This window comes from Homalodisca vitripennis, chromosome 2 (genome assembly GCF_021130785.1).
Source record: "Homalodisca vitripennis isolate AUS2020 chromosome 2, UT_GWSS_2.1, whole genome shotgun sequence".
NCBI lineage: Eukaryota > Metazoa > Arthropoda > Insecta > Hemiptera > Cicadellidae > Homalodisca > Homalodisca vitripennis.
This window is the reverse complement of record NC_060208.1, coordinates 166,339,829-166,352,169: the sequence shown is the minus strand read 5'-3', so window position 1 is coordinate 166,352,169 and position 12,341 is coordinate 166,339,829. Positions and strand designations below refer to the sequence as shown.

Sequence of the window (12,341 nt, the reverse complement as noted above, 5' to 3'; positions counted from 1 at the left end):
TATTAGTTAGAAATTATTCGATAATTGCCATGTACTATAGAGGTCAGCATTATAATTGCGTACGCCAGACGACACATGTCACATATGAGGAGGTTAGAATCAAAGTGCACATGTTCCAAAAAATTCGAAATTTAGACAGCAGTGTATTTTTTTCGCCTCGTTGCCCTGCACATTGCTATGCTTTAGGTTTGTTCCTATAAAATCATGTTCCTATGTAATTTAATGTTGAAAAAGTAAGGTTGGCAACACAACTCACATGTCCCACTGGAACTTGTGAGTTTTGACAGACTACGAAATCAGCCAAGTCACGTGACTCCTCTCGACCAATAAAAACAGAGTTGAGGAGCAAAACAAGAGGTTGCCTAACCTAAAATCTGTATATTGTGAGTGAAACTGAAGATGAAAGGCCTACAAAAAGGACTCCTAATAAAAGTAACTGGAAGAAAACCAAAGAAAAGAAAAAAGACGTTGACAAACTTCTACGTAAGCACTTTGGAGAGACCTGGAAAAATAATGACAATCTCCATTTTTATAAAAAAATCATAGAAGGTGAACCGTCGATCAACGGAAATCAATTAACCATATGAAGAGCTCAAAGCTAAAAGGATGAGGTTCCATTAATTGTCGTTTTGGAGCTAACACTGATTTCTTGTATTTTATTTCTTATAAAATATTGCATGGTATCTAACTAAGCTGAAAAGATGAAGGTGTACAAGCTATAGAGGTTTGAAAAATACGTGTTCTAGGCTAAAAGGATGAAGGTGCTATAAATGCTGGCTAAAAGGATGAGAGTCCACCTAGTTCAGATTGCTGACCACAGAGGTCTCTGCTCTTAGTGCTGTTGTTTGTTGCCCATCTGCTGATTGTTTGTGTTTTGGAAATTTGAATTCCCGTGTTTATTTACAGCTTCAGGTTAATTGTAGTGTACATTAGTGTTTTGTGCAGTTTAAAATGTCTGACAACGAAAATTCTGTAACAATTGAAAACTGTGCAAAAACCACCTTGACTTGCAAGTAAAAGAACTTAAAATTTTCTGTGATTCCTGCGCAGGACAAAACAAAAACTGTGTTGTTTTCCGTATGCTTCACTACATTGTACACTATACTAAGAGACTTAAAAAAATAACAATGATTTTTCCAATCAGGGGCCACTCATACCTGGAGTGTGACAGGAATATGGCATTGATTGATCAAAAATCTGTGGTCGAAACTCCTTCCGATTGGAACGAAGTTATCGAAAACTCCAGATCCAAACCAACTCCATTTAGAGTGATTTCTTGCGACAACCAGGAAATTTTTAAGTCTTGGACTAAATTTCTTTCTCCTTTATATGCAAAAAGTTGTCCTTTCAAAACACGACCTGTACGGCAACTAAGCATAGTTTCCCATCACCCTCGAATGATGTTACATCGTCAGTCTTTTAATGGCATAAATGAAGAAAGTGTTGTTACTAAGTCTAAAAGTGTTGTAACACGTTTCCCTGCCAGAAGGCTGTTTACACCTGCCAGAGCTTGCATATTGTGGACTTTTACATTTAAAAGAAGCAAAATACGATGATATTCAACATTTAAAAAGATTTTGCTCTGTAAAGTCTCAATCATATTTTGACACACTGCCATATGCTTAAACTGTTAAATGTATCCATTACAAACAATCTTGTTATTGAATTTGTAGGTAATCAACATAAGCAGATCTGTAAACAATTTTTGAAAATATAGTCTATCTTATCAGTATTTGTTTGTTTCATTTCAAGACTTGTTAGTGGACCCTCATCCATTTAGCCGAAGATTTAGTGGCATTAAAAAATAAAATTACTATATTTAATTTTAAAATTTATAATTATAACCCAAATACATAACATATACGTTCCCAGTAAGGTACTGCATGAATTAGTAACAAAAATGAAGAGCTCTTTATTTTAATTATTTTTCAATTTAGTTTTAAATCTTAAAGTCTTGATTTCTCAAAACTTGTTATTTTGGATCCTCATCCTTTTAGCTTTGAGCTCTTCATATGTGAACCGCGTGAAGAAATTCCAATATTATTAATTTAGACAAGTTTGAAAATTGTAATCCACTCTTGACATTGTAAATAAAGTTTGTTTATACTATATTATTCGCCATATTTTTTATTTCCTGACCTATTGAAATGGTTTCTAAATTCAGTTTTGAGAGCATAAGCCGGATCTGAAACTTCATTGAAATTGAATCAGAGGATTGGTTTACATTTCTGGCCAAGTGGTACATTTTTAGCTACTTACTGATATTACTCTTAAAATATCTGCAATTCCATAACTCACATGTTCTAATCTATGATTTTCAAAACTCACTTGTTCCAAATCAGTGATTTTCAAAACTCACATGATCCTCAAGTCAGATCCAAAACTCACATGTTCAAAACTTATTAACAGTTTTTTTAACATGTTCATGAAATTTTGATCTTTTTTACTGGTTTAATAAAATCTTGCTACAGTTTTCAATTAAAACCACTTTTCTTTGTTAACAGTTTGCTGCTAGAAATATATTGATTAGGTTTTTCTCAATTTACCAAAATTGAATATTTTGGATCATGTGCACTTTGATTCTAACCTCCTCATATCAGGCTTGGTCGAAGTTGCATGCACAATTTCAAGTCTATAGCTTATTTTTCATTCTCGATATATCCAACAGACAGACAGAGAGCTATTGCTATAAGTTAAAACTTGATCGTAATAATTTGAGGTTATTAAAATTTTGTATTTATTAATGATGTCACGTGCTATGTTAAGTATTTAAGTCAGGTAGTTGTCATTGATTTTGTCATATTTCTTTAATTATGTTTTTGGTTGAATATTTACTCGCAAGTTTCTTTTTTAATCCCCTTAGTTTATTACAGCTATTACATAACTCTTATTAGAGATTTTGTAGCGTAATTATTAATTTATTTACTACCAATTAAGAACTCCACATTATAATATGTTGCTTTTGCCTTATTAATTTGAATATATTCCAATAGCAAAAAAAATATATTTACCGTCGTTTTAAGCCTATATGCAAAATATGATGAGATTATGACATTTTATTCGTTGTGCACTATCTCACATTTTGTAAAGTGTCTTTGGAGTTATAAAGAAAGTTCAATATTAATATAATTAATTCGATATAATTTCTATGTTTTGCAGATATGTTCGGATATAAAACGACTCATTAATTCGGATATAAAACGACTCATTAATTCGTAAGATAATAGAAATCAGAACCGTTCCGAACTGAGATCGCTATCAGCCGCATGTACGGTACAGGGTTTGTCAGGAATTTTCGGGATTTATCGGTACTGCTCGGCTCTGCCCCCACTCTTTCTCTCCGCATGGCTTGATCGCCCCATTCTTCTACTGCATGAGGAGCTCGTGTCTCAACTCAAACTGTACGAGACGAGTTTCTCCGTTCTCGTGGGCCACCTGGATGGGGTGATCACTGAAACTCGGAGAGAAAGGGTGGGGGCAGAGCCGAGCAGTACACGAGCTGCTCGAGGGCCACCTGCAAGGACTGACCATACACCTCATGGAGAAAGAGTGGGGATGGAGGGGCTCCTCCTGCCACCCTATCTATATATAGCTATCGATGTATACATCGATGCAGATAGCCCGTGTCCCCGTGTGTTTGAATAGTGGAACGAGCAGTTCCACGTGTTCTCGCTCCATACTCTTCTGGATTTAATTTAGTTCAATACGTGGCAAACCTATTAAAATGTACTACTGTGTTTTCAGCTTATATTCTGAGTTAAACCCCTTTCAGTAATTTGGTAAAGCGTACACATATTTAAATTACATTTTCAAGCTGAATGTTGTATGATGCAGCACAGTTACATTTATTTCATTAAACCTTGATTTTACAACGTAAATTAATAACAGGCCATTAATCTGTCACACCTCTTAAAACGTACCACTGTGTTTTTAGTTTATACTCTGAGCCAAACAAATTTCAGTTTTATATTTTATTCATGTAATTTATATACAAAAACGTAATGTTCTCTTGTGTAAAACTTAAAAAAAAAATGGTAAAGAATACAAATCTCAAGTCAAATATTATTTAAGAGACCGCTATATATTTGGTCATGTACATAAAGTTTTTTTCCGCAAAATTTGACTTTTAAAATTGTGTTATAAAATCAGTTAAACGCATCATTGCATAACCTTAGCATATAAGGAGTAATTCTATTTCTTTGGGTAAGTCCCACTATAAAAACACGTTTTGATTAACATTTAATTTTTGTATGTCATGCACTCTTAGGTTTGGTAGAATTGTCTACCATAATTAAACAATCTTTGTAGAAATTTACCAAAAATGTAACAATAAAAGCGAATGAAATAAAAGATTTGAAATAGTACAATCGGGAAACTAAAGGTGTTGTACTTTTATTGCTTCGTTTACTACTAACAATGTCAGCATTTAATCATTATAAAAAAAGTCACTAAAACACAACTACCTTCAACAATGAGAGATTTGAATGATGATAAGGCTATAATCGGCATTACTCGATCTGTCTGTGCAGCACCTACTAGGGTAAGGTAAGGCAATTTCGCAGTAAAACCTAAAAAGTTGGCTTTTATACAAGAAATATTTTATTTAAAAACTACAAAACGTATGTAATACAAAAAAAAACACATATTAGTTTAAAATTTCCTTTAGTTTTAAATTTATTGCATTATATATGTATATATAAAAGCTGTTTTTCTTAAGTCTTTCAAGGTAAGGTAACTTTGCATTAGTACAGGTAATTCCGCAATAGTGGGTAGGTAATTTCGCAACATTGTACAAATAGGCATACCTGATATTAATCCGAGTCCTCACTTCCATAAAACGGCTCACAAGCGTCATACATATAAATTAGCTCCTTTGTAGGATTTTTTCTGGGCACTTTTCGTGATAGGGGAACTTACAAAATGAACACTGTAACCACTGAGCACCATTCTTCTTCTTCACGTCCTCCGAGAACAGTTTCAAGCATACACCACACTTCCAATCATCATCAGGCTTGGCAGGCCTATCTTTAGGAGTGCCGGGTTTTAGTTGATCCATTTTATCTCTTTCGGGTGGGTTTAGACACTTCGCAGAAGAGTCTCGTGGCTCTTTTTGGGGGGTTTTCTTTCTTTTTATGGCGCCCTTCGTAGCCATATCTCCAACTTCAGATGTTGTTTGTTTTGGCGCGTGAGGAAACTTCAAGCAGATCTTCTACACCATGCAGTTGTTCTTCAGAGGGGTCCTTTGGAGAAAGGGTAGACAGCGTTTGTCCAAGATCACAAGGTAGGCCTGACTTCCTAACACGAGTAGCAGGTGAAGATGGACCATAGCGATCAGTGAGCCTGCTTGGTGCCAATGCTTCTGCAGGAAGAACGTTGGGGTTATAAGGACAAGCCCCAGCTTTCTTGAATGAGTGTATGAAATTCAGAGGAGTGAAACTTTCCAGAAATGCAGGAGTAAAGAGCTCGTGAAATGGGAACGACTGGGCATGTTGTTTTGGGTTCAGTAACATGTGATTGTTCAACAATTTAGCCCAGACACTTTTCAGAGACTTGTAAACTCCTACATCAAGGGGTTGAAATAAATGACTCGTGTGTGCAGGGAAAGTCATAAGGTAGATTTCATTTTGCTTTGCAAGTTCTATGACTTCAGGCCCAACATGCGAGCCATGAGAGTCCATCAGTAAGACAACAGGCCTTGCTGGACAGATAGCACCAATGAAGAATTTAAACCATTCTAGGAAAAGTTCTGAAATTTATCCAACCTTTTGGGGATAGCCTAATAAGTGAGTTAGGAAGACTGTTTTCTTTGAGTTGGTCACTCTCCATCTTATCCCTTTAAAAATCACCATTGGTGGGATGAAACTTCCATCAGCGCAAACACAACACAATACTGTTTGAAGCTGTCCCCGCTCTGCGTATGTTCTTTTATAAACATATTTTTTCCCAACTTGACACACTATTTTATTCGGTTTTTACAACATATGTGAGTCCTGTTTCATCTACATTCCAGATCCTATTTGGCTGGTTTTTTATTTCCCAGTTGAGACAAAAGTTTGTCTAATTTTTGAAAATAATCTTGCACCATCACTGGATTTTCCATGCTTGCTCTGTACCTTGATAAGTTTTCGGGTGTCCGAAGACACAGATTATAGCGTTCTTTAAATTTTGACCACCACCATTTGCTGGCCGTCTTTTTCTCTGTGTTAAAAAAGTGTGATCTGCCTATTTTGTCTGAAAAGGTCATAAGCCAGTTTTCTAATTTGAAGCACTGTAAGGCCAAAACCCAATTCCTGCATTTCAACAATAAAGTTAAAAACACGCAACTCAATATCTGAGGGCAAGGCGTGTGAATGGTCTGCCCATTTTGAGAACATGAGCATGATCTAAATCGTCATTTTTGACTAAAAAGTCTTTTAATGTATTATAAGGAACCCCAGAGGTCCTTGCTTGCTTTGTACAGGGTTACTTCACTGCCTTCACTTTCTTCGCCGCACTTACTAGATCAGATATTTCATAATTTCTATAAGTCTTACGTTTGCTTAGCTCTTTGTCTTTAGGTTTAAAACCATTTTTAATCAAGAGTAAACTGAAATAATATGAATAATGATTTCACGAAACACAGTATTAATCAGGTTAGGTAATTTCGCAGTGAAAAATAAAGAGTAAGAGAAAGGTAAGGTAATTTCGCAATAGCCTACATTTGATTTTTTAAATATGCATAATAATATAACATTACTTATGCGTCTGTATATCGATTTTATCAGGCAAAATAGCAACAAACTTTCTTAGGAAAAAATAAATTACCTATACAGTAAACAGGAACGTGTAAAATTATAGTGATTTTGCTAACAAAAACATCCTAGTTTCTAAGTTTATAGCTTATTTATTTTTAAGGTTAGAATTATCAAACTACTATTAAATGAAACTGTGTTTCATGAACAACATGTACCACACCAGAACTTCTACCACACACACGTATTATATAAACTAAATCCACCAAACAAACTATATACTCGTAAAACAGCACAACACTCTAAGTCTAAAGGAATATTGTCAGACATAACCTTTAACTTTGTTTACAACACGAACTAGAAAGCAGAACCGGCGAAACATGTGTTTCTTCAAAAGTAGACATCTTTCGCTACCTAGAGGCAAATGTATGAACTAATAACTTTACAGGCAAGTCTGTAATAAGAGGAACAGAAAATAATGCGAAGTTACCTATACTGCGAATTAACCTTACCCTACCCTACATCTTATATTTTTGAAAAAATAGACATTATGTTGTCATCTCCCTTATTACTAAACATAAAAGCAGCTGGAACCCCTTCTCGCTGACATCTAAAGTTAAGTGTATGAATGTGTTGCTTTGCCCTATTCATTTTAATAGCTGTTCAATTAAATAAAAAATGTATTTACCGTCGTTTTAAGCCTATATGCAAAAATATGATAAAATTATGATACTTTATTCGTTGTGCACCATCTCACATTTTGTCAAGTGTCTTTGGAGGTATAAAGAAAATTCAATATTAATATAATTAATCGAATAAACACTAATAAAGTATGCGTTCTATATAATTTCTACGTTTTAAATTATTTTCGGATATAAAACGACTCATTAATGAATTCGTAAATAGATAATAGAAATCAGAACCGTTCCGAACTGAGGTCGCTGATCAGCCGTATGTTCGGTATTTGTCGATACAGCTAGGCTCTGCTGTCTCTCTTTCTCTCCGAGGTGTACGATGTGTCGTTCGATGTTGACCCGTTCTCAGGTAGACGAGTGATTATAATACATTTACTAATGTATCTCATAACTTACAATTAACTTTTTAAGTAAGTTCCAATATACAGGGTGAGTCAAAAATATGGTAAAATATTTTAAGACGTGATTGTAAAGCTAAAAATAAGAAGAAATTTTATTAAGGTAGGGCGGGAAACGCTCTATTAGTGAGTAATGGCTGGCGAAAGATTTTGCTTTGTTTTCAGGTCACCTGGTGAAATTAAGTGATTCTGAAATGTTTTGTTCTTACTTTTTAATATTTGAGTTAAATGTTAAAAATTAAAGTATACTATTTGATTCTTGACGTAGGAGTCTTGTAAGGATCTAGGGTAACTTCTCGCTAAGGGTCCATCAGGCTTCCTTGGATGAAGCACCTTAACCAGGTCATATTAAATTTATGCTACCAATATGCAGAGAGTTATTTGGTTTATATAAATTTCTTAATTGAGCTCAAAAATGTAAGTTATTCTTTAAAAATCTCTAGATCGTTTGACTGAATAATTGTAGCTAAGTTTTTATAGTTCATCCCATACTTGTTCTTAATTAATTTAAACCTTAGCTTCTAGTATGGTCATATGCAGGGCATGTAAAAAAGATATGTTCCAAAGTCTCACTATGGGCCATCTCCCAGTCTCCCCACAACTGCACGGAGCTCGCTCTATCGAATCATCTGACTGTACCGGCTCAGTCGGTATCTTTCACTGCTGCGATCCGTTCAATTGACTCGGTCAGTGCAGAGCTACTAAGCCTTCCCGCAAGAGCGTGTTATACCGGAGATCATGTTGACCGTACAAAATGAAGGAGTAGCCGACTGAACGACTGAGGAAACAAAAGGACCCTCTTTACATTGGCATTATGGGAAACCATGCCGTCATGAAACATGATGGCAACAAAAAAATAGTAGAAAAATAAATGTGTAAATTAACTTTTTTCTTCGTGATTGTTAGCTCTAGGCTAATAGGCTTTGGGATATCCCATGTCTCATCAACGTACTATTTAATTTTTTATGTAGGAGTCTGGTAAGGATCTAGAATAACTTCCCGCCAGTGGCCTATCAGGCATTCCTAATCAGTAAAGGAGGACCTCAGATGAAGCACATTATCCAGGTTCTATTTATGTTGTCTGCAGAGTGTTATTTTGTTTCAAACAAATTTCTTAGTTGAACTTAAAAATTCAAGTACTGTTTTAATAATCTTTAAATAGTTTGACTAGAGAACTTCAGCTAGGTTTTGAAAATTTATCCCACACTTACTTTCTAAATAATTTAAAACCTCGACTTGTAGCATGGTGATAAGCAGGGCACGTAAAAACTATATATTCTAAGGTCTGAGTACATCTCAGACGCAATGGAGCGAGGTGTTGACCATTAGTAACTAGGTTTGTATTTATATTAGCGTTACCAAATCTTAATCTTAGACGTTTACTTAGTCCTTATCTTTTTATATCAATATTTTTGAACCATGTATATTCTTGAATTGATTGTAAACCTTTTTATACCACCGGGTCCTGTATACTTCTATAAACAGACTGATACATTTTTAGAAGTATAAGCGTTTTTGGTATGCTTTGCAATAGTTTATGGAAATATTTAATTGTTCAGTTTGAGCGTTATCTTTGATTGCCCTTTGATTTTGATAATTTGTCAACTTTTTAATTACCTGCAATATCTATATAACTTGGAACTCCACATGTCCTTAATTTTATTTTACGGGTATGTTCTGGGAATATTTTAGAGGCGCTGCTGTGTGGACCTAAGCAATGAATACAATTAAGTCTTGCTAGATCTTGCCATTTTGAAGACGAGGGAGAGCGGCCGCCCTACTATTAATAAAATAAAAATATCTTTTATTGCAGCGACAATATGTAAATTGCCAAACGTCAATGCGGGTTTTCTAAAATTCCTTTCATACATACAATGAGTCATTTTACAATCACGTCTCTTTCACTTATTGCCAACGCAACCCATTTAGCACAGAAGATTAAGTCTTCTAATTGGGCGGTCTCCCAGTCTAATGCCAAAATCTCATCTGCATTATATACCTGCAATAAAAAGAGCCTTTGCTGATCCCTCTCCCTGCGAAGTAATAGTAAAATCGTTTTGTTGGCGATGAACAAAAGACAAAGTCAAAAGGAAAGGTATTTTTAGTCGGCATGGGTATTAAGTAATCAGATTAGACGAGGTGAAAGCGATGACTCCTCGTTGTCATCGTAACATCTAACGAACCAAATGAGTTAGGCACGAGTACGTAAAAGTAGTTCCCACCCCTACAATGAAAAAGAAAAATACTATGGAATTTAGAAACTATCATTCCGTTTTCTTAAATGTATTTTTTGTTGGACTGTAAGAGCCACATGGTTTATGTTTCCAATTCTAATACATTTTTAATGTTTATGCGTTTAACGTTGGAATTGTAAGTCTCAACGTCTTCATTACTCGTCATCAAAACATCTTGCATATCACCAGAAACTAATTCGAGGGAACTTGTGTTACGTCGCCGACACGTAATTGATAGATAGAAGTATTCTCAAAATAGATCAGGCTGTCTTGAATTTTCACATATTACCTGATCACTAGTTTTTTTATTTAGTTTTTGTTTTTCGTCAGCAGTTTGGAGCAACAGGCTTTCAGAATTGTAACTAAATATTAAAAGTGTATTCTACTGTTACTTGGGTTGCCATTCTTTCTGTATTTGACTAATCACTTTTTCACAACGACGAATCAGTTTAAAACTGATATACGTTACTAACAAAAGCAAAACCAGTTGCTTTCTAAAATTATAGATACCATCTACAGATTATGAATTCTATGTTTAAATAAGACACACACACACACACACACACACACACACACACACACACACACACACACACACACACACACACACACACACACACATAAATATATATATATTTGCATATATACATATTGTTTCAGTTAGTATTAATCTTGATATTATAGTAGAAATGAATTTATGCATTACAAGGCTCGGCACACTGCGTTTACTTCCGTGAGCTTTGGTCGTTTGTTTCGGAAATTACAAAATAAATTGACAATGATTTTTTTCAGTGCTTCTTGGGCGGAACACATAATGCATTAGTGCGTTGTGCCATCAGCCATGTTGGTTTTGTCATTCCGGTATTAGATTGAATTGAGTTTGTTTTTGTGCGGTACTGTACGTTGGTATTGTGATTCATTCCGCGATTTATTATTAATTAACCATAGTGACTCTTTTACAAAACATCCCATTTGTTTAATATCTTCATTTAACAGCGTCGTTTTAATAGTGACCAAACTTCTATTTTCGTAGGTAAGTACAGTTTATCAAAACTTGTAAAATGTTAATAATCGAACACAGTGGAACTGCTCATTGTTGTAGTAAAAAAGTTGGACTTTGTTAACTATAATTATTAGAGGAAATATCGACTTATTTTATCATTGTTTAATTTAACATGAAGTACTCTTGAATGGCCATGTTGAACTCTGAAGGTAGGTGCATGGTCATAGGGAATAAAGGTCTAACTAGCAAACATTTCTCCAAGAGAATCCTTTTTCGTGTTTCTCTCTTCAAAAGTACAGCTGAAATATTGAGAAAGCTGCAATATAATAAGTGGCTACTGAAGCAATGGAGTCATCAATATTCAAGATTATCAAATTATCGATATTCATGAATAACGAATCCTCTACATAACTTCTGAAACAAGATTTTTGGCTTGGCTAGATTTAAATCACCAAACACTTAAATCATAATACAATTAAATCAAATAGAAGGATTTAAATGCTGTTAGACATGTTTACCCTGTTAAGTAATAAGTACTATAGCCTAAGCTGCTCAAAGTTGATAGGGTCAATCGGGGCTAATGTGAAAACACACAAAAATTTTGGGGTTAATGTGAAACATGTAAATAATTATTAAGTTTTTGTTAGATGGATATCTAAAAAAAATGTCATTTTGTAGCTTGTATATTACTTAGTTTAAAACCCATTTTAAACATACATAGAATCCACTTATGTATATACAGAAAAAAATAAAAATCATAGTCATGGAATTTTACGTAAAAAAACTTTTAAACGGAATGCAAAAACTTTTTCTCAGTCATAAAAAATAACTATCAAAAAACCCAATAACTAAATTGTTAGGCATTTCTAGAGGAGTTGGTGAGTATTTTTAGCTATTAATGTTTGTCTTAAGTCTAACATAACCTAAAATATTAACCACCAAAGTTGAGGGGCTAATATGAAACAGTGTTTGGGGCTAATGTGAAAACAGTGGTTGGGGCTAATTTGAAACGCTGACCAGGATTATTTAGAAACAAAACTTGAAACAACACTATTCTACAACATAAAAATTTGTATCCACCCACCACATTTGAACACAAATAAATGCATATCTTTTTGATTTTTCATGCAGCTTCTTTTTTTTACTCTGTGTTAAAGGTGGGAATTTTTATCAGCTGGTAGTTCCCAATCAGCTGTTTCACAATATTGTCTAGTTCATTACCATTTGTAGCTAACCTCAAAACACCCGATGTGTAACTAAGTGTTGTGTTTGTTTATTTT

The 12,341-nt window shown here is 34.4% G+C and overlaps 1 protein-coding gene across 2 annotated transcripts in view; it reads left to right on the top strand.

The window, feature by feature from the left end:
• Positions 1-10,841: 10,841 nt before the first annotated feature.
• LOC124355009 (actin-related protein 2/3 complex subunit 4) overlaps positions 10,842-12,341 on the top strand; it is a 47,515-nt gene continuing 46,015 nt past the window's right edge. The window contains exon 1 of one of the 2 annotated variants that reach the window (XM_046805881.1): positions 10,842-11,091. The gene's annotated coding sequence lies outside the window, so the exon portion shown is untranslated. The remainder of the gene's footprint in view (positions 11,092-12,341) is intronic. The other variant, XM_046805880.1, reaches the window with a different exon arrangement.